Source organism: Pectinophora gossypiella, chromosome 16 (genome assembly GCF_024362695.1).
Source record: "Pectinophora gossypiella chromosome 16, ilPecGoss1.1, whole genome shotgun sequence".
NCBI lineage: Eukaryota > Metazoa > Arthropoda > Insecta > Lepidoptera > Gelechiidae > Pectinophora > Pectinophora gossypiella.
Window position 1 is genome coordinate 6,819,194 of NC_065419.1, and position 24,710 is coordinate 6,843,903.

A 24,710-nucleotide genomic window follows, 5' to 3' on the forward strand; every position below is an offset into this window, starting at 1 on the left:
GCCACCTCAAAAGTAATCAACGACTGCAAAACTTTTTTTTTAATTTAATAACTGACTAGTTACTTACTTATATAAATAATAATAATTAATAATAGTATAAATAAATAACGGCGTGGTCGCTTTCTTTTTAAAATACAGTGTGCATGCATTCAAATAATTGTGCTACTATCAAATAGTGTCAAGCGCAGTATCACCTCAGAGATCATGCGATGTTTGACGCTGAAGTCAAGGAGAGCGGCCGGCGCCGACCACGCCCGTGTTTCCCCTCCCCCACCCCGCACCTGCACTCTGCACACTTCACTATACACCCCACCACAAAGTACACCCTTCAACAGTTCTCCACTCCATATACAGCACCTACAAACTTGTGTGGACAGAACGCGAGCACACCTATAAGTATCCTTTACAACGCACCACACAGCGGCACACTGTAACTGTTATACTTGCTCGTATCCGAGAACGAACTTGCGTGGTCGCCGATCGAACACACCTATAAGTACCCTTCACCACACAGCTGTGCATTCAAAAGTATTAATGACCATATATAAAACAAAGTCATACTTTGAAGACTGGTTGTACATGTATTGAATCAATTGTTAGCGAATGCGTATCCGTAATTTGCGGTAAGATTATTGATTTCAAATATGGCGACGATAGCTTATAATTGATAAATTCTTTGAACATTATGAATTCATGGCATTCCTTAGATTTCCTTAAATATTTACATCCTTTTCGTTTAGCACCTCTTTAATGACAGGTAATTATTACCTCCGGGGATAAAGTCAGTCAGGTTATGATATTTTTATTGCCTTTAAAAGGAGCCTTAGTGGTAGGTATATCTATTACTCTGCAGTAATAGGTAATAAATGTTAATTAGTCTTTAGTCGACTTTTACAATATGTCTGAGATCATAAGCAACACGGTACATTTAAGAGAAGGTTCCGGACAGAGTATATTATTATTTTTTTCACAGGGTCCGCTCACTAATACTGGTTAGGTCACATACCTTCGAAAATGCATTTCTCGGAAATGTGTGTTTCCTCACGATGTTTTCCTTCACCGCTTAGCACGTGATAGTCATTTATGATTATATTTGGCCGGACAAATTTAATTGATAGCGGTGAGAGTTCTCATCCGAAATGGAAATTTAAGACAACAGGCCCAATTACGCGCAAACCTCAGCCCACTAGGGACTATAACCTAGTAGGCTAATAGCGATAAAGGCTGAATGAGGGAAATGAAAGAATAACATACATTAATACTCAAACAAAGGTCCGTAAATTTGACCATGAGCACAAAGTATCAGGGTATAATTTACACCGCTTTATCAGTGTTGACTAATGATCTATGAACAGCTGTGACTCTGCGACGATAAATATCCGCCATTGCTTCCAAGTAGTTTAAGCATTAATTATTAAATCAGAGCAGTGTCAGATCATTACGGATCTACACGTTTCCGACAAACATAGACGGATGCTTAATTGTAAATTATTAATTATTGATTTGTTTAATGAATCATAATCATACTACATACCTGTGCGTAACAAAAAATACGACTTTAAAACTTATAAGTTTAAATAAAACAATGTGCCTTGGTAAAAAATACTTGACGCATTTAAACGTACGAAACTTTTTCAAGGAAGCATTTTGGGTAGAAAACACAAGTTATTAATACATATAAACTATGATAAAAGCTTTTAACGTCGAATTTTTGCTTTGTAAGTAAATTCATCGCCATAATTAGTCCATATCTCTCTACATCTCGCTGCGTTCATGTGTTCAACGACGCCATATTTGTTCAAGATGGACAAAAACAGCCAAGATCGCTTCCAAGACGACGCGTTTTAATAAACAATTAGTATAAAACGACTTTAACTCGGCCAGAATCCCAGTTGAGCGACACTATAGCTTCGTCGAATAAAATTTTGTAAAATTAAGCTATAAAACTTAACGATACGATCGCGCCAAAGTTGCGTACATAAATTATCATATTATAAATTATTTGGCGGGGTAAAAGCGTGGAAAGGGACGGAGAGAATCGGCGTTTAAGCTGTCAAAATACTGAACCTGCTGCGCGCTTTGTGGTTGTAATGATTATTATTTCGGACTTTAATTTTGGCGGCGGATTGACCTTTTCACTCACTTTTTTTTACGTTTCAGATGCGGTTATCTTCAAACGGCGATCGAGGCGAGCCTGCATCCGCCGTGGAAGGTTCCGGGTGGCCACGCCTAGCTCAAACGGCTAATAGCGAAGCCTACAACTCGGCTATAAATATGCTACCATGCCCGCAAGCGGTAGGAGCTACTAATCTAGAAACTAAAGCCTATTTATATCTACAATATAAACGATTTGTTGAACTTTATCTTTAAGCTATCGTGATATTATTATTATAAGTATGTTTCCCTTTGAGATAAATGTAGAGTAAATATTTTACTTTTATATCGTCGCACCTATATATAAAATCATTGTTATAATGCGTTGTTAGAAATTCAAATTCGGAACGTGTTAACAACGTTTTGCACTTTGGTATTTCGGTATTTTTACTTCAAAATAAGAGATATAGTTCAATCTAACGACAGATTTCCAGCTCTTGCCACGATTTCCAGATTGATATGTTACGTTTTACAATAAAAAAATATATTTTATTATGAATACCTAATATATCTATCCGCCACCACCACTCCTTCTAGTCGGATACTCATTAAATACAGCAAGAATATTTCAATCTCAAAGATATGAACTGTAATGTAAACGATGACAAACCCTTTACTAGAATTCGTAAAATTTCAAGACTGAACCAAAATACTACATAAACCTATCATAGATTTAAAATGTACCACATCCTACAAACACAATAAATTACCACGTCAATGTGCCTCACTAGATCTCCTGCGAAATCACCTGCACTAGATATTATCAACCTCCGCTTGCCTTGATTGGCACGTCTTAATGATTTTGATGCGTTACTATAATCTAACACAAGACAAAAAGAGAAAAAGAACAAGTTGATCTGTACCTGCTAACTACTGTTTAAATTGCTTGCGTAATAATTAACATTTTTTTTTTGTTGAGTATAATTCTGTTGTTGTCAACCAAGGCAGCCTTTCAACCAAGCTTCTCCACTGCGAATTGTTTAAAAAATTGAGTTGAAGAATTTATTTTTTTACGAGCTCGTAGATTTAAAAGTATAGGTCTGTATAAATATAATGCTCCAAAAATAAATTCAAAAGTAACTTAGAATTTAGTATAAGACCAACAAGATTCGAACTGACAACCTTAGATAGTGCTTGCGCAACCCTTTGACATAATTTCAATAACGTTAATACGTTCCTAAGTCTACAAAATAAAAAATAAAAACAAATCTAGCATATGAACCTGTTAACTACTGTTTGATTCGTTTGCGTAATTCAGTAAGTATATGAATTGTATCTATAACATAATCTTTATTATAGATAGATTGAAATGAGTTTCACTTTTGTAAGCCTACGCTTGTGGGCGCGGAACAATTTGTATTTTATTGCTACTGTTCTATTTTAACTGTAATTCTACGGTCCTCTGATGGTTGTACCTCTGACTACCATGATTGCGAATATAGAAGTGAGCTTATACTTCTTCTTCTTTTAATCCTTTTATAGGATGTATTGAGAAAATAAAGTAGATGAATGTCTACTTTACAACCGCACCTCGCCAGTTATGTTTGAGTTTGAGCATTAATTGTCTAACGATCGAAACATGAATTCAAACTCACAAAATCGAATTCTGTGGTTTAGAACCCAAGCCGGGGCTGGAACTCATGACACTACGATCTAAAAAGAACGCTTTTTCCGAACAGGGCTTTCACGGATTTTAACATCATACTTCTTCTCTTCTTCTAATCCTTTTATCCCTTATAGGGATGTAGGGTTCGAATAACAGGGGCCTGTTTAATAAAACTTACAATTGTAAATTACAATGACAATTTGATGTACATTGCGGAGTGTGTGATCACGAATATTTTGCAGTTTCATATTAGCTACGCAATGAACATCAAATTGTCGTTGTAATTTACTATTGTAAGTTTTATTAAACAGGCCCCAGATGTCCACTCCTCGCGATCATTTGCGACCTCTGTAGCTTGCTCCCATGACATGCCAAGAGTTTTTAACTCTCGGTCAACCGAACGTCGCCAGGTATCTTTGGGCAGCCCCCTTTTGCGTTTTCCACGCGCACACCAGGTCAGAGCTCGTCGGGACGGGTGCTCCACAGGTTTTGTAAGGACATGGCCAATCCAACGCCATTTCCGTGTGCGGATGTCAGCCTCCACATTATTTTGCCCAGTCAATCTCCATAGTTCTGTGTTTGTAATTTTAACGAGCTTTTATTTTAATTGTTCGAACAATAAATATCCGTATAGAGATTGAAACTTAATAGTCGTTACGTAAGTTTCTATCTCTGTCATAAACTTTTTTTGACGTGATTTATTGTACGTTTACGTCAGATGGCATCAACTAACATTACATAGTCGAATTGCTTTTTAATAGCTGAATGTAAAACTGTATAAATAAATAATAAAAAAAAACTTGGCCGTACAAGCACTGAGGGCTCTCGCCCGGTAAAATAGCGCAAGTAAAGCTTTTATAAGTAGTATCCGAAGAATGACCGGAAATGAGGTGCAAATTATGATGTTGATGAACACCTGTCCAGAACAAGATACATTGCCGCCCACCCTTAAGTACGTAATTAAGATACAATAATTAACCGAAAGTACATAAATCATTCTCGTACTTTCGGGAGTGGCCTTCTTAAATTACCATCATATTTAATATATTGACAAAAATGATATATATATTTTTAATATGCATTATATTGTTAAATTAATTTTTTTTGGTCATAAATAATTTATATCTTAATTAATACATTATACCAAAACTTAAACACTTCTAAACACGAAATAACATCAGTAATTAACAAAACATATTGTTAAATTAAAATGAATTAGTTGCCCATTTATTCATGAGACACAAAATTATTGCAGACAAAAAATAAGGTTTTTTTCGTTTTTTTTTAATATAACACAGTTCTTAAATTACTGTAATAACCCACCTCGTGATTTATTACCTATGTGGTATATAATGCCTTTACGATGATACTTTAATATAACGGATAAAAAAAACAGTAAGTATTCTAGTGACCGCAAAATTTTATTAAAATATTATTCTTTTCAATTTTTTATTTTTATTTTACATAATGTACCTAATATTATACTTACTTACATCATATTTTATAAATAAAATATCATTGCGTTTTAAATGTTAACCAATATCTAGAGATAAAAATGCAGATTTTTTATTTTTATATTTTTTCTCCACATTCACTCTCATTATTTGAGTTGATTGATTGATCGATTGAGTACGTTTATAAAGTATTATCGATTGCTATCTACAAAAATCCCTGACTTTTTAATGTTTAAAAACAAAATTTTATTGACTTACTTTCTGAAGGAACTGACAATGAAAACCGATTTTTTTTGAGGTGACGTATTGTAGATTTGCCGCGGATGGCATTAACTACTTGGCCGGACAAATGGGGAGCGCTGAGGGTGCTCACCTGATACAAAATTAAAGACAACAGGCCTGAGGGTGCCCAGTTGAGCGCGAACCTCGGCTTAGGTCGTCGTCTGAGAGGAAATGAAAACCGAAACAAACTATACCGATCTATAGCAAAACAATGGAATCATGTATTACAACCAGAGGGCCCAGCCAAAATTTTCCATTGACACTTCGCTATGGCAAATGATACTGACATAAGGTAAGTATCACCCCTGTAGTCGTGGTACCCCAGTTGGTAGAACGCTTGCTTCTCACTTTGAGGTCGCAGGTTCGAATCCAGCACAGGCCTAAACCAATGATTGTCGAATTTGTTTTCGAATTCATGTTTGGATCATAAATAATTATCACGTGCTCAGCGATCAAGGGAAACATCATCGTGAGGAAACTCACATTCCTGAGAAATGCAGTTTCGGAGGTATGTGACCTAACCTGTATTGTGCTGGTTTTCCCTTCGCGGGCTGGAAGACCAGACAGACAGGCAGTCGCTTCTGTAGAAATCCGAACCTGTCAAATCTCGGGGTTAGGTAAGAGGACCCTGTGAGAAACGGGATAATGCTAGGGAGATGACGGGTTAGACCATCAGATAAGAACCTAGACGACGATAGAAGATAAAATATTTGTTGTGGTTATCCACATAATAAATAATTATTCAAAAGCTTATTTAAAACAGGAAAAAAATATATATTTATTTTTTCAACTTAATATTGACGGCCCAGTCATTCTTTTCTTTGAACCATCTGCTCAAGGGACACAACTGCAGAAGGCCTTGCGATAAACTTGAAGTTTTGACCTTTCTGAGATAATACGAGATCCTCCCTGTGGTCGGACCATTACTGGTGCGATTTTACATGAAAAGCATAGTATCTACCGCAAATAGTAATATAGGTAATATTTTATCTTAAGATAGCGAACGTTATACATGAGATAGAGTGAGAAAGTATTATTATGGTCTTTTCACTCGTCGTATAACTCAAGCATATCTTGAGAAAATAAAACAGTTTACTATATAACGCGCCTCGCCGGTTATGTTTGAGTTTGAGCATAATTGTCTAATGATCGAAACATGAATTCAAACTCACAAAATCGAATTCAGTGGTTTAGAACCCAAGCCGGGGTTCGTACCCATGACACTACGATGTAAAAAGACGCTTTTTCCGAACAGGGCTTTCACGGATTTCCACATGACGCTTCTTCTCTTCTTCTAATCATTTTATCCCTTATGTAGGGCTCGAATAACTGATTTCTACTCCTCGCGTTCCTTTGCAGCTTCTGTAGCTTGGTCCCATGGTATTTGATTCCCGGTCAAGAGAACGTCGCCAGGTCTCTTCGGGCTTCCTTTTATGTTTCCCACGCGCACACCAAGTTTAAGCTTGTCGGGACGGATGTTCCACAGGTCTTCTAACATGAACAATCCACTGCTATTTCCGTTTCACGCTTAATCGTCAAAATTTCCGGAATGATAAATCACATCACTAATTTAAGAGCCACGCTCTTGTCGATGTAGTATTCTCCATTCTTGTCTATCAAAGACCAATTCCTTCACCTCCTTATAAGACACGACGTTCGCCTTCTCTTTAATTTGTCCCATGTAAGCTCTTCTTGGTCTTCCCCTTCCTCTTTTTCCTTGTAGCTTTCCTTCTATAATGTTTTTAATAAATTCGTCGTGTCTTATTAAGTGTCCAATCATCTTGCCTCTTTTGTCAATGAATGAATGAATAAAAATAAATGAATGAATGGATGTGTGAATGAATGGAATGATAAATAAGTAGCTCAAAAAAACACAAATGAAAACATGTTCTCCAAGTATCTGCAAGCGTGTTACACGTCATTTCGATTTTCACTGACTGATGTTTTGACTGGAAATAAGTGTAGTGAGATAATGATAATGGTATTTCATTACTGTCGTGAGTTCTCTACTCTCTACACCTCATAGGTGATAATTTGTCTCAACTTTGGTGTTTAAGGCCCCAGTGGCAACACGACAGCTTACTATAATTATATGCATCCTTTTATCTTTATTTTTAACTCGGTAAACATGTACTTTGGGTTGTTTGCGCCAGTCCTTCTCTTAAATGTAAATGTAAGGCTATCTTCACGCTTTATGTCAAGAAAGATTTATAATGGTTATTTATTTATTACTAGTTTCATCCGCGATTTGGTCGGAGTGCACGTTGGTTATTAGTGGTGCGGTGTTAGTGTGTGGTTGGTTAGTGCTATGATTACCCCTGAAAAGTAACTATATTATTTCCTGAGTAACACTCTTTTGAGTTTCGTTTTGAGTTTCCAGCTTTCTGTACGCGGACGATCTGGCGCTCTCCTCTCAGGCGAAAACATTTGAAGAGGTAGAAGCTAATTTGTCAGTGGCACTGAACAAAATGAGTTGCTACTACAAAGTTAACTGCTTAAGACCTAACCCTACTAAGACCCACTCTTGCGCCTTCCACTTGAGAAACAAACAAGCCAGCAGAACCCTAAAAATATCTTGGGAGGGTATAGCTATTTCACACTGCCGCTATCCCAAATACCTTGGCATTACTCTTGACAGGTCGCTGACTTATAAATCTAACTGCGAGAGCGTCAAAAAGAAGGTCTATGCTCGGAACAATCTCCTGCGGAAACTGACCTCCACCAGCTGGGGCGCGTCTCCTAAGGTTCTTCGCACGACCGGTTTGGCACTATGTTACAGCGCCGGTGAGTACGCTGCTCCTGTTTGGAGCCGTTCTACTCATGCAAAGGAGGTTAGTACAGCTTTGAACGACACGTGTCGCATTATTACAGGCTGTCTGAAACCAACACCGGTTCATATGCTGTACCCTCTTGCCGGAATAGCACCCCCTGAAATCCGACGGGAGGTTGCTGGCGCTGTAGAACGGACAAAAATGATTAAGGACAGCCGCCATCCGATGCATGGTGACATTTCGGTGCCTCAAAGGCTTAAAAGTCGTCACAGCTTCCTTAAAGAGGTGGCTCCATTGGATTCCGAACCTAGCCAAGCCCGCTTAAATCTTTGGCGGCGGAAGTGTTCTCCCGCCCCTTTTATCGCGCCATCGGAGGGTCTTCGAGCATAGGGTCAACGATTTTTTTCGCAGTATTAAGAAATCTGAGGGCCTCCTTCGAACAGAGAGCACGTGCATCCCCGAACAAGATAGTAGTATCTATATACTACGGCTTTTATATACATGACACGAATTTTAACAAGATTATTTATATGTGACATAATGTATATCCTGTTGACATGTTTAACCATTTAATTTAATTTATTTTATTGCATGGTATTTTATTTTATTTTGTTTTATTGTATTTTTTTTATTGTATTGAAATGTAATTTGTAATGCTATGGGACTAGTACCTGAAATAAACGATAAATAAATAAATAAATCTTCCGCCTGGAAGTAATCTAGCGTGGCCCACATGGAAGTCTTTAAATAGGCTCCGGACACAGGTGGGCCGCTGCAAGGATAATCTCTGCAGGTGGGGATATCTGGTTGATGGTTGCGATGATTGCGAGTGTGGAGTATCACCACAAACTATGGCTCACCTTTTGTGCTGTCCTAAGTGCCCTAACACCTGCACTATTGAAGACCTGTACGAAGCCACTGACAATGCCGTAAGCGTGGCCAATTATTGGTCAGCAAAAATTTAGCTTCGATCGCCATCGACTCGCAAAGAAGAAGAAGTTTCGATCCCATTTTACGCATTTACGTTCAAATCGGTCCAGCAATTTAGTCGCAAAAAATAGAACGACTGTCGCGTCACCAACAAAATGGATGCAGTTTATACAACTTAAAAAAGTAGTGTTTTTAAAATAAATATTTACGTATAGCGCCAACATGGTATCCTAGTGAGATAGACACAGTTATTTTATGTATTTATTTAGAATAAACGTCTAAATATGCAACAATATTTGCGTTATATTTCCCAAAATTGAGATAAACATTTTACCAAACTTCGAAAGGCCCTCCCCAATTAATTTTTCCGCGAACTGTTTAAGCGATGCATGTCGAAACTCACACCTGACCTGGCCATAAACGATACAGTTCCCCAACATTATGGAATGCTGAGAAATCTACAGAGTAAAGAAATAATCCTCTGCCTATAGATTTTTTCATGAACCAACCATATAAACTGACGGTATATTCGTTTAAGGTGAGAGGATGTTTGTGACCTATTTTGCCATTTATCTCCAAAACTAGTAGTCCGATTTTGAGGCGGTTTTCCGTGATGACTTCAGGTTTGATTGGTACATGTTTTTAGACATTTTTTAAGGTGAAAAGTCACCAGGGGGCGCAATAAACATTATTTGTGCAAACGAACTTCATCTTTAAACTAGACAATAAGACAAAAGAGAAGCTTGGAATATTAAAACTAGTTCACCAAAATATTCAAGGCTTCTCTGGCAAAGAATTGGACATAGAATTATTTTTAGAGACATTTTTTATTGACATTTTATGTATTACTGAGCATTGGTTTAAGGATTATGAATTGTTATTCGGTTTTGAAAATTATCATTTGGCTAGCGCTTTCTGTCGAAAGATCAAAATACGTGGTGGCTCCCTTATTTTTATCAGAAATAGTTTAAAATATAAAGAACGCAAAGATATTACTGGACTTTCGATAGAGGGCACTATGGAGATTTCATGTATAGAAACAGAGAAACATATTGTTGTGGCCGTATACAGACCCCCATACAGTGCTAACTTCACAGTTTTTGAATCAGTGATGGAAAATGTACTGAAGGTCATATCCAAAGGTAATAAATCCATTATAGTGTGTGGAGATTTTAACGTTGATTTATATGAAGTAGATACAATTACAACTAGATTTCTAAGTTTGTTTACATCATTTAACCTTGTTAATATATTTATGGAGCCAACTAGAATTACAGAAACAACTGCTTCATGTTTAGATAACATTTTTTGCAATTGTGATTTCCAAGATAACAGTATCCTTAACTGTTTTAAGTCTGATCACAGTGGGCAGTTGGTTAGTTTTCCAGTACTTAAAAATGTGCAAAAAATTAAATTTAGTACTCGACCCATCACTGATAATCGGATAGAGAAATATCGAAATAGTCTTATTAGTAACTTACCTTGTCCAAACTTTGATACAGACAATCCTGACGATTTTTACAGGGATTTCTTCACTATTATCCATAAAGAATTTGAAAATAATTTTCCTCAAAAGGTAGTTACCAACAGTCAATCATTCAAGTTCAGTGACTGGGCTACCGTAGGCATTCGCAAAAGTAGAAATACTCTTTATTCTTTATATGAGGAAAAAACGTATCACACGCTGATAGTTTCAAAAGCTACGTCAAAAATTATTCTAAAATATTTCGAAGAGTGTGTTATACAGCCAAACAGATGCATATTAGTAGTAAAATAAAGACCGCGGATAATAAAATAAAGGCAGTTTGGCAAGTAATAAATAGTGAAACAAAGGCTTCTAAACCGCGTGAATTAGAATACAATATAGAATCGGGCACTGGGTTAGTAAAACAAGATAAAGATGTAGCTGAAGTTTTTGATAAATTCTTCACGAACATCCCTGTAAAAACTACAGAATCTCTCAGGTCCTCTCCTGTTCAAGCTGATATATTATTAAAAAGTAATGTTACTGCTTGCACTGAATTATTTGATTTTAAACGCGTTGATCCGAGTAGTATTGTTAAAGTATTCAAACAGCTGAAACTTAAAACCTCGAAAGATTTATGGGGATTGTCTGTCAAATTGATGAGCTCTGTTATTGATATCTTAGCACCATATCTAGCTTTCATTTTTAATATGAGTGTTGAAAATGGCACTTTTCCAAATTTAATGAAAATCAGTAAAGTTATACCTCTTTTTAAATCGGGCACAAAATCAGACCCCACGAATTATAGACCGGTTTCTATTCTACCAGTACTTAGTAAAATTTTCGAGAAAATTATTCTCGACCAACTGCTATGTCATTTTAATTTAAATAACTTACTCCACAGCCAGCAGTTTGGTTTTACTAAGGGTCGGTCTACAACAGACGCGAGTGTGACATTTGTTAGACACATTTTCGATGCTTGGGAGAAGTCGCAGAATGCCGTAGGAGTATTCTGTGACTTGTCTAAGGCGTTCGACTGCGTGGATCACGAGACCTTGCTTTTGAAATTGAGGCACTATGGACTAAATAATGGAGCTCTCAGTTTGTTAAATTCATATCTAGGTGGTAGGATACAAAAGGTACAAATCAATAGTACAACTTCTTCGGGCTCTCATGTTCAAATGGGAGTTCCTCAAGGATCCATTTTGGGTCCGTTTCTTTTTTTAGTGTACATAAATGATTTACCTTATGTAGTACAGAACCAAGCTGACATTGTGCTGTTCGCGGATGACACTTCTCTTATATTTAAAATCGACAGAAAGTTAGAGGAATTTGACGAAGCAAACAGCGCTGTGTCGCAGGTTCTAAGTTGGTTTACAGTAAATAACCTAGTTCTAAATGCTAAGAAAACGAAGTGTATTAAATTTGTTCTACCAAACGTAAAGAAAGTAAATAATAACATTAAAATTAACGATGAGAAACTAGATTTTGTTGAACACACAGTTTTCTTAGGAATTACTGTAGATTCAAAACTTCAATGGGGCCCACATATTGTATCACTAGCGGGCAAGCTAAGTTCAGCAGCATATGCCGTCAGAAGGATCCGACAACTCACAGATGTACCCACTGCTAGACTTGTCTACTTCAGCTACTTCCACAGCATAATGTCTTACGGTATTTTGCTGTGGGGTCGAGCCGCTGATGTAGAAACTATTTTCATCATTCAAAAAAGAGCAGTTCGCGCTATTTATAAGCTGCGTTGTCGGGACTCTTTGAGGGAGCTGTTTAAAGAAATAAATATACTGACGGTCGCAAGTCAATATATATATGAAAACATTATGTATGTACGTAAAAACTTATCTCTCCTTCCGAGAAACTGTGAAAGGCATACTTACAATACAAGAAATAAACATAAAATTGCTATTCAAAATTCTAGATTAAGTAAATTAAATTCATCTTTTTTGGGGTTATGTATACGTTTTTACAATAAAATACCAGATAATATTTTAAATTTGTCAGAAAATAAATTTAAAGCTCACGTGAAGCTTACTTTATGTAAAAAAGCTTATTATAAGATTAATGACTACCTAAATGATAAAAATGTCTGGTATTGAATGTGTTCCTCTAGTTATTAAATAACTTGTAATGTATATCCTCATTGGTTTTTAAAAGATGTGTTGCTGTTGCAGTTTCTTGTCATTTCTTCTCCTCAGCCATAACACCTTGCGAAATGACGTAAATTCAAAAATGTTACATTGACCTTCAACAAGTTTATCCATGATAATTACGTTGAATAAATGATTCTGATTTCTGATTTCTAATGTTGCCATTTATTTCCGAAACTACGATTTTGATGCGGTCAGTGATCAGTTCAGGTTTAATTGGTGCATGTTTTATATAGGTATTATATTTGACTAGTACAGTAAATACGTTTGCAAGCAGCATGGAACAAAATCTTTGAATATTTAAGTATATTTTGTTACATATTAGGAACGTAATTTAAAATGTTCCCAACTGTAATATATTTAGGGCACGAAAGTAAGAATTGAGGCGTCACAAAGCACAAAAAGGCCGCGTATTACAATAAGGCGAAGTTCACATTCTCGCGTGAGGACGTCGATCGATATGGATCGCAATGTTGCCGAACCGGCGAGTTAGGCCGCTCATACATTGAGATCCCACTCTACGCACGTGTTAAGTATTTATTTTCTTTTCAAGTAGCTATAAATAATGTAAGTAGTTATATTCCTTTCGGACGTAATTCACTACTTACTTGACAGATCAATGTGTACTTGTTAGTTTGTATGGAAGAAATAAAAAATGCATGTCTATGACACTACCTTTTTTATCTGTCTCTTTTGTCTACACTTGTTCTGTCATATTGTTTCTTTGAAACCATGTCACATTAACTTTTTTGACAAATTAAACCGTAACTCTCGTTAAATTCCAATATGATAGTGCGACAGGGTTCTAAAGTTGGTACATGATATTGCTCATGACTGTACAATTTGTTTTGTTTTATAAACCAGGCTATAAAATCTCACAGCACACAATAAACAATATTTTATTGCAAAACATAAACCTTCTAAATTATAATGACACTAAAAATTTACCAAAATCTGTAGTATCTAAATGTCCGAAAATTAAGGAGGAGTATTAGAATATTATTAAAGAAAGACGTTTACACAGTGGAAAGCGTCATCTTGTCCTGTCCTGCATGATGGACTATGTAATGGTGAGATGCTGGTCGCTTGTCACTTTGAAGTTCATTATATCTATTTTAGAATGAATAACATGGCTATGAATTATAGGTACAAGCTTTCTGCCCGCGACTTGTCCGCGTAACGGTTATCGCGTGACTTTTCCATCTCCTTCTCATCCCCTTGGGGGGTGATTTCTGGGATGATTGACGTACCAAATTTTATGTACATTCATTAATCGATTTCAGCGTGAAAAGGTAACAGACAGACAGAGATACTTTCGGTTTAACAATATTAATTGTGGAGAGTGTGGATGTGGATTGTAGTTTGTATATGAATGTAGCTTCATACAACATTACTTGACCGGAGAGTGTAGACTGACCGTGTATTGCGTTGAGCGAGTAGCTTTACAGAACGGCCGGCAAGTTACCTTACGGCCCGCGATTTTCGACCCGCCATAATGAAGAGTTACTGCGGTGTTGATTTTAACATAATGAGCTCGCCGATTTCTTAACTGCAGTTTAAGGTGCTGTGACACACGGTATTTGTGAACAAACAACTTGACAACAAAATATTATTTTATTTTCTTTAATGGACTACTAGTACGGATTACTTAGAATAATTTGAGCTGCCTGTTAGGTATCTCTAGCATGTTTCAAAAGTTATCTAAAATTCGCTCTAAAGTGATGGGAAGTTTTATGAGCGACTGAGTTGATCACCTGTAATCGGTCATTCATCACAACCATCTTACAAATTACATCACCAGGGCTAACATGATCAACGTGTTCAAATTTTATCACGGTCATGTCATCAATTGTGACGATATAATTATGTCGTTTTGTCGATTGGTGCTAATATGTGAACGCAAATAAGTCATATCGTTCTGACAAAATACGAACAAAATCACGTGGCTGGCATGTTAGGGAAATAAACAAACTTACCGATTTCGACAAAATTTATTGAATCGATCGTAATCGATGGATCGAATTGTACCTAAGTATGTAGTCATTAAGTACTATTAGGTAGGGTCTATAGGTAGGTGGTATAGGTACTATTGTGACCTTATTTCTGTATTTTGTGTCCATTGTGATCAATAAAGTATTTTATCTATCTATCTATCTAACTACTATTTTGAAAAAGCGATTTTCATACGACACCGCACACCGACGCGGTTGGCGATGAAGCGGTTGACGGTTGGCAGGGTTGCATTGACATGTATGTAGTTCGCTGAAGCCTGAAACACGAACTCCACGTCGCCACGCGGTGCATGGCTACAAAACCCGCGTCATGAAAGAATCGCCAAAGATCGTTTCATAAACCGAGAATTGAACCTAGGACCTCTAGTTTGATGATCAAACCATAACCATTGTACAAAATTTCATCATTACATATTTCAAATACAATTACGTTCACCAAACAAAACCACAGTGTGTTCATAAAAAAAACGCTGTGAAATTTTAGGCAATTCTTACGAAAATCGATTTAATGTCAGAACTTTTATTGCATTTTAATAAGGTACCTTTCGCAGAGCCCTAGGCGGGTACAGTCATTTTTTTCACACTGTTTGGTTAAGGCTCTTCTTAATAAATAAAACCTTAATTCACGCCAACGGTACTCGTAACAGATCAGGTATAGGTACTTTAAAAAATGATTTTATTTTTTACGCTAAAAAGCAGTTATTATATCTGACGTAGATACCAAAAAGAGTTTGTTTTACTCACAATTATCGACATCGTCTAAAATAAATGTATTTTTTATTATCTTCTTTCAAAAATATTTTACATTTATTTATTTATTATAAAAATAAATAAATAATATAATATAAAAAATATCTTCTTTTCGAAAATTATAATAAATTTGATAAGTAAATTATAAAACCTAACTTTTTAATAACATTATATAAATACATGTGAATGAATTTAAGATACAAATTTAACACGGCCATGATGGTAACATTATTTCTTACATAAAACATACACATTCAAAAACAAATATAAAAGTTAGCTACCACAAGTAAGAATCACTCGCCGAAAGCACGAAATTACAATAATATAGACTAAAGCGTTTTTTTCACCTATACCATAAACCATAAATATCAAACAACCAAAAAAGAAATAACCATAAATTGCATTATCTTGTATATATACTTAACGTAAGCTCACGACTATATCGTAATTAGGCTAGTCAGAGATACATCCATCACAAGATGAACTAAGTACCCACGCCTCACCGAGCTTACTGTTAGACCAACGTGATAGGTGGTGAGCCGTGTCGCCGTCTGTAATAGAGGAACTGTTTTAGTAAAAACTGCACTTCACTTATAAATAATACTTAAGTACCTATTTAAAATGTTTAGGTTAATACACAAATTTCTAATGCCATGTCTCTATGAAATATTCATGAGTATATACAAAAGACATCAACGAGTTACTGATACAAATTGTCAAAAAATAATTGTGACTTAATTAACTACTTATTACTTCAAATTTATGTCCTTGTTACAGTATAATTTATTTTAATATAAGAACATCTTTTAAAATAGACTTTACTAAGTTTTTATTTACTTATTAGTTCAAAATTAACTCGAAATTAAACATTATAATATTATGATAATTATCAAAGTTCCTTTTCCTTGATTATTAAGTAGGAATGTTATCATTAATCAATGATCATTGACATAATTTTCTTTACTTGACTTTTAAAATCATACAAAAGAACAATAAAAGTCCTTTAAATAACACCTATCGTTCAAGACAATCTCGGGTCATACTACGAAACAGGCGAACAGTATGAATCGCCAGTCAAAAGTTACGATCACTCGATCTCATTCACGTAAAAATGGCGGGAAAGCCTCATGAGCACAACTTCGACAAGCGCTTGCGCACGGGGCGGCGTCGCACTCGCGACTGCGCTATCAAGCCACGCGCGGTACCGTTAGACAGAGAGAGAGAAGCGAGCGACATGCGAATGCCGCGCGGAAGAGCGAGACAGATAGAGAGGCCATCCGGAAGCCCCGCTGAAACTGGACCGTTTTCTTTTCTTGTTATTATTGAGAGCTCTCAAGTTCTGTTGTTGTCGCGCGCCACTCGCGCTGATAACGCGATGCCAGGTCGGCCTGCGCACGCGCTCCTCTCCGCACAGCTTTAAGCTCGCGCGCACTTAAAAAAACACCCTCATGGAATGGATAGTACCGAAAACTATTAAAAAGCAAAGTGTAGTGCTCCTGACTTATATAATAAATTAAATTAAAATATTTTTGACTTGACAATAAATTGTGTGTTTAAGTGTAAGAAAAGTGAAAATACACTGTGTAATTATATAGAGCAGTTGCGTTAAGTTGCAAGGATTTTTTTTTTATTTGGACTCTGTTTTGTTGGTGCTAAAATTGGAGCTGAAATATCGATCGGAAGATCGGCTGAAGTTTTTCTTCTGTCAATCAAGGTAGGTGACATTTTATATAATTTTTGGTTATTTTCTGACGATTTTTATAAGAGAAGTCTGTGAAGTAAAAATACTTTGAATATTTTTTAACAATGAATAGTTTCTCCTTTATAGTAGGAACCTATTATATTTTACTGATATATAATTTTATTACACCGAATTGAATTACTCTGATTCTTTTATTTAGCAATCTTAATCAATGCAAAATAAAAATAGACATCTAAGTAACCTAAATAAATAACCTACTTTCATTACAAAAACTTTATGTCCAAATAATTTAAATTATATTTATTAAATCAATACGATATAGGTACATTAACCACGTATTTATTTTAATACTTCCAATAATAAGATTTGCTATCTAAATTGTTTATATGTTTAAAATTACGAAAATTTAAATGAATAAAATATACTTTCATTTATTGGTACTAACAAGTCCAAAAAATAATAAATGAAAAATATAAGAATTACATCCAATTGACATTATTGAATTCAATTTTAGAATTTCAAATTATAAATTACTTATAGTAAAATAATCTTTATTTTTTGTTAATCATGCAATAGAACTTTTTTGATATAAAAGCGAACTTTTAAATACTTAAAAAAATAAGAAATAGAATTCATATTCTGTTCTATTTACGAAATTTAAAGATACGAATATCACCGTCAGACTCAGTCCATAAAAGTTTTCTCACCCTTACGCACAATTGGTAACGTCAAATCGAAAGTGAACGGCTTAATGGTGTAGTTTCACCAATATTTTCACTGTTTGCGACAGTAAATTAAATAAAAAAAATGAAATAAACCACATTATTCGACCTAGTAAACCAGAAATGTTACGCTGCGCAAGCGTCGCCTTCACGTGCCGACGGCAAACGTTTTTTGCTCTTTTTGTACCATCTAGATAGAGGCTCGAACTTCGCTATAATATTTGTCAAATATAAAAGAAACTCGCGAGTACCTATGAACTAAGTTATATTGTAAATAAAATGTAGTACAGAAAGCTTTGTGCCGTTTTCTGAGTCTTTGATGTTGATTTGAATTTTAATTAGCGAAAAAGTGATACTAAATCCTTTAAAAATATATGATCATAAGAAGAAAAAACAATTAGAAATTACAATTATATAAAAAAAAGAAACAACTAAATCAACTTCCATTATAACACAATTATGTCAAACGGAATTACATTGATACAAAACGATTTAATAAAAAAGTGATAAGACAAGTGAAAACAAAAAGTATAGCTTCAATCACACATATAAATCTTGACGTCGCAATGGCGCCTAAAATCTGCCAACTTTCTTCTCAATTTTGCGCTTAAGGACGTCAAAGTACAACATATTACAAGGAAAAGATATCAGAAACCGGCCTGTGTTCCCGCTGTCAGTTCATACTGAGCGACTGCCCATAAAAACTGTTTCACACATGTATCACCTCCCTAAAAGACATACACATGCTACCGCAAAAATAAAAGATATAAAAACAACCAAAAATAAAAGAGAAATAAAAATTAAGGCAGCCGCATTCGCGAAATTGAGCTTATCTCAACTTATATCGCGGAATAAAGGATGAAATAAAAATAAGTGTTTATTCAGGTATGCAAAACTTGAAGATTTCGCTGAATGTTTACTTACTTTTTAGTTTAAGTTATGCTAAGTAGGCGAAATTGTTTTAAGTCACTTCTTTCACATACAATAAAGACTTTTTTAACTGTTTAACAGAACATTCTTCAACTGGCATAAATTCAAAAAAAGGTGTTGCTACGGCAGGTGTAGTATTATTATGCAAAGATATCACATAAAAAAGAAGACAAAAGATTTACACATATCTGAACAGATCACATAAGTAATAATTATTACCAAATACGTAAGTTAAAAAAGGTTTACTTTATGTGCAATATATTATAATTCTTGTATTATTTGTTTTAAACTTCTTATCCGAAGAGAAGAAAGTGAACCGCTAAACTTGTCCAAAGCGCTCTTATCAGCCATCTGGCTCCTAAACTCGTTACATTGTCAATTTATTCTACATTACTTTTTTTATTCCCATACAGTTATTTAACCGAACGCACAGTGCAGTTCGTTCGAAAGTCAATCACTTTCTTGTTATTCAATCTTTCACACTGACCACAGATTGCATTCTTCGAGATAAAAACTCAATTGCTGTGTCATCTCTGTTGTGAAAAAAGGAAACAAAAAATAATTAGACATTTCGCTTTCACTGGTATTACGATAAGTGCGTAGGGGCGGGGTAGACCGAGAGGCTGTGATAAAAACGTCAACTAATTTTTAAGTGGAGTAGGTAGCGATTCGATACATTGTGTTAAGGTTCTATACACATTTCTGTGTAACATCAGAGTAACTTACAATACGATACATGTCTGAACCCAGATGAAATTGATTGATTAAATTAAATACCTTATTTTAATGAAAAAAGGTATTTTTTTCTATCTTGTGTATTAGATTTTCGTTTTGTGTTCGTCTCTACTTATAACGGCCGCGCCTAACAAACGATAAAATCATCTTAAAACTGATAAAATTTTTATGGGCCCCTAGCGGTCTCGAGAGAACTTAAGACTCGAATTTGCTAAACTTCAATTCACTTGTTTTAGGGAATGTCTTAGAGACTACTTATTTTACTTTAAATTATACCTGTCATTTTCTTATCCTCCGAAAAGGAAAGGGACGGATGATTGCTCTTAATTTTAGGAAGAATGAGCGGAAAATTCAATGAATATCCCGGGTGAATCAAAAAGGTATCTAATAATAATAATAATAAAAAAGTTTATCTCGCTGGTATGCAAATCGTTTGACGTGTGCTGTCAACATAATTCTGTCGGATATTGGCAATGTAAAATTTTTAAACGGTTGTTTTAGATTTGTGCTTAAAATTGACGTGTGTTCCATAAATTTTATGCTTGTCGATTATCAGTCCCTTTCCACACAGAATTTAAAATATAATTTAAAATTGATATAATTTAAAAATTGACAGATATAACTTGAAATAAAATTAGATGGTGTTTACAGGAATTAGCACCAATAATGTATTAAAAAAATAAAGGTACCTACTTTGTTACAATTACCAGCACTCGGCCTACAATAGTCAGGTAACGGCTGTGTCTTGTCTAGTATATATACGTCAGGTGCCAAGCGACAACGATCCGGTTCTTATCTGCCTATATCTTTTATACATTTTGTTAGAGGACCAACTGACGTTTTGGGTTCAACAGACGTGCAACTTCCGCTCAACTAGATTAATGAATAGTTAAAAGCGAGTGCTAACTATCTCGCATTCTTCGGTAATATAGGGTGCGGTAAAATAAGCGGAGACAGATGAAATTGCCACGGTTCAAAGGGTTTAAATTATATCGTTAGGACGGTGAAGTTGTCGATAAGAATGCCATATTAGACAGTTAATTTCATTATAAAACACAATTAGCTTGCTTTTGGCAATTTATAAGATCTTCATTTCTTTAGTTATTGTCTACGAATAAAGTAAATGTTTTTCAATTTATTAGGAAACAAAATATTCGGACAAGGATATTTAATTATACATCGCTTAACGCGTATGTCTTTGTTTTTCATAGCTACAGTTATTTTAATTGGTGCTCAGGCTATGTACCACCAAAAAGTGATAATTAAGGAAGTAGCTCCATGCTTTACTATACTGATGTTTCGGTGCTGTCGCGTGACTGTTGTTGCCCTTACTAAACTTATAATTGTGCTGTCACACATTAAAGGCCCTATCGCACTAAGACACCACGGTGGCGCCACCAGCGAGATTTTTTTCAGGATTCCGTTGCCAGCACAAAATTGGTTACGGAACCAGGTATATAACCTATATATATATATATATATAGCCGACAACCGCGTCCTCAGTCTCTCCTCTCGTGCTCTCGAATGTGGTTGGCAAAGCCAAACTTTGTTTTGATCACCCAGTCACATTGGAGGCGGAATAGCTGTCCAACCGAGTTAAAAGTGTAGCTATAGATGGGCTTGAGACGATCCTTGCGTGTTTGGCGTTTTTCGTCGACCTCTTTCAGACGATTTTGCTTGAAGCTACCCCTGTTTTGATACAGTGACGCCACTCAGGTCGCCAGGCAGTAAGATCCTTCCAGCGTTCAGTGGAACTAGCGAGTGGAAAATGTAAACGCAGGGACAGTATCTGTGGTACAAGGACGTCTTGAAACGTATCCTGACCGCATACATTTCGTTGTTGGCACAACCGTGGTAGCCTACCAAGGTGTCCTGAGATAAGGTCCTTAAGCGTACAAATCTACATAATGTAGAGATGTAAAAATAATCTAACTCACGAGACATTCGACATGCGTAATTGGCGTGATTGTGTCACGAAATTAGTGAGGGTAGGTGTGACAATGGTGTGACAGCGGTTACAAAACGAACCCACTTGCACAGCTGCATTTGCATATAATCGCCTCTCATAGCTCATTAGCAAGGCGCACGCATCAACGGTTAATGCCCTTCCTGGTGATTCTGTCACAAGTTTGATGGGGTGGTGTTGTGGGTGATAGTTCACAGAGTGTATCGCTGATATGTAGTCACTAGAATGTTCGGTCCGGCCAGGATTTCAGTCCTCGCTAGAGAAAGAATTTGGACATGGTCTGGTGCTAGTATTGTTTCTGGAACCGAAGATTAATCTTCGCCATAACAGATATAATGTTTCAGAACCAATAACTGTGGAGAAAGATAAAAGTACTTTTCAAATATGACACAGTCAGCGTGTTAAAAGCGTTAAGACGTCATACTCATTTAAGTCAAGAAAATGTATAAGAATAGCAGTAAGTTTTGACATTGGACAGGTATAGAACACATAATTACATATGTGAAGCGTCGCAACTACCATTATATATGGTTGACCTCAGCCATCGACTGCACATTATGATAATAGGTCTGAATCTGAAAATTATGCGACGTGTCTATATCGCCGTCTGTGCATTTTTTACAATCTGAATTTCATCTCGGGTGATGTACTTGAATGCAGACTGTTTCAAATTTCCTTGAATTTTGATCAGCGATCTCTGTCTATGTCTTAGAATGCTCTTTGAAACTATTTTAGTGTCTAAACCCGCTGGGAATCATGCGAAAATCGCCCGTTTCTGTTCAGTTTAGGAGCGGAAATCGTAAAACGGCCTTTATGCTGTAGTTTCGCAAATTCACCCCTTAAAAAGTCGAATTTATTTATCGTCTGCATCGTGAATACCGTGATTCATGAGTCTGCTGCACTAGACGAATAAAATTTTCTATCACATCGACAAAGATATTTCCAAATTGACGGTCCATTTTTTCTCCGAATTGCAACTGCTATGACTTCATCGATAGAATTTTAATACTTTATCCGGTCTTTGATATATTACAGATTCTTATTCAGGATTCTAAAATTCAGTCACTAAGTACCAACATACGTATCGTATCGTCATATCGGGGCATCTGTTACCGGGTGAAGATAGGATTATTCGTGACGTGATCCTCTTGAGACTTGATCAGCTACATTAGGTATTACATCATCATCATCAATTTAAGAGCCATGCTCTTGTCGGTGCAGCATTTTCCATGCTACTTTTTTGGGGAAATATAGGGCAGTGATTTCCCTCTTGCCTTCCGCCCCGCAGTACTCTGTCTGACGCAAATGGGATGGCGCCCAGAGTAGTCAAAGCCATACTAGGATTCCTGTCCTCCGCCTCTGAATAGTACTGACAGTTACTGCTGCCCTCTGTCAGGTTCCAGTCCCTGTGACTTGCCCCTTCCGTCCTGCATTGCCGTATCGATGGCTCCCATCTTCGCCACTGCAACCGTTGAGGTCTTCACCCGTATCCCATACATTCATAAATAGGCTCCTGATGATGATTCTTATCGAAGCAGCAGAAAACTGACAGCCACTTTTGTCATTAGTTTTTACACGTAGAAAATATCAATGACCATTAGTGTAGCTTTTAAGTTTATAAGTCTCCCTGACGTCTAAAAGACAATCCACATTTTAATTTAATTTAATCAGTTCAAGTGCTTCAAAGAATGCAATGCAATCATTTTATGTGTTCAATAAAGATTTATATATTTTAATTAAAACCGTCATGAGATTAAAGTAGCAGTTGAGAACTCTTTTATATCTTCCTAGACCTCAACAATAAAACTACCTACTGTAAAATGTAAATAAGAGGACAAGAAAAAGCTACTTATTACTTAGATTATAATTCTGTTGCAATAATTAACACAAGCACTGTTGTACTAATATAATAATATAAAACAATATTAGGTATTTGCCTTTCTCTATCTTTAAGCGGACATCCGTTACAATTAGAGATAGTCTGGGATGTCATCGCCTTAAGGCCTATAGAGATTAATGCCTGTACACAGTTAAGGCGAAGCGGTATCGTAAATACAGGCTTAACGAGCCTGGCTGCTGAACTAAAAGTGAAATCTAATAAGTGTATAGAATCGCCCACGTAAAGCTGACCGCACGATGTTGGTGAAACTTTGAAAATTTTACACTCTTCTTTTTATCTATTAAACAAAAATAAATAGTTTTCTCTGTCTTAGACACTCTTTCAGTAACTGAAGGAACTTGTAAAGTTTGCTTCATATTAGTATTTTGATGGCATCCATTTTGAAATTAAAGGTTTCAAAATGTCCAAGAGTTGAAGATAAACTAAATCATATTTTCTTACAACTGCTCATCTAACGTTCATAGTCGAAATATTTTCCTAATGTGTTTATAAAAATTCATTCTTAACATATTGAGACATTATCCTTAACCATTGCGTGCAGTATCCATAGCAACAAGAAAACTTTTTACCACAGTCACGAAACAAATACCGATAAAATCGTACAATCCAATAATCATCTCGACTTTACCTACAGACCTAATTACGCACCCATATTGTTCTCTCACGTCTGCGTACAAAAAGATCACTTTCAGTATCTGTGGCATACGTCTTCTAGTTGCGTAAGCGACGCAAGTTTACTGCGATGGCAATCACTTGCCTGGGAAGCCAATTGTTCTTAAGAATTCACACACATGAATGCTAACATTAGCTCTACATTAGTAGGCCTTATGATCACTCAATTCGACACACTGGGTAATCGAGTTGTGGAAAATTGAGGCAAAAAGTGCTCTGAGACACTCCCACAGTGCAATGCGAGGTGTCACTTTGATTTGTCGCAGCAAAAATGTGGACAAGACCATTGGAATGTCTTGGAGGGTTCGGAAAGCTAAGGGAATGATACGACATATCCAATCTCAGGTAACATGATAAAATATAAAAAATAGAAAAAGCTATATACATTCGTATTACCATTCCTTTAAAACGCTTATTATCATAGGCTGACCACAGAAAAACTTCGCTCGTAAATTGAAAAGTAAAAATCGTCTTATACAACAATCTTTATCAGT

The 24,710-nt window shown here is 35.9% G+C and overlaps 1 protein-coding gene across 1 annotated transcript in view; it reads left to right on the forward strand.

Annotated features, from left to right (window-relative positions):
• Positions 1-16,953: 16,953 nt before the first annotated feature.
• The window catches only part of LOC126373586 (transcription factor hamlet-like), a 136,387-nt gene continuing 128,630 nt past the window's right edge, over positions 16,954-24,710 (forward strand). The window contains exon 1 of the mRNA XM_050019769.1: positions 16,954-17,303. The gene's annotated coding sequence lies outside the window, so the exon portion shown is untranslated. The remainder of the gene's footprint in view (positions 17,304-24,710) is intronic.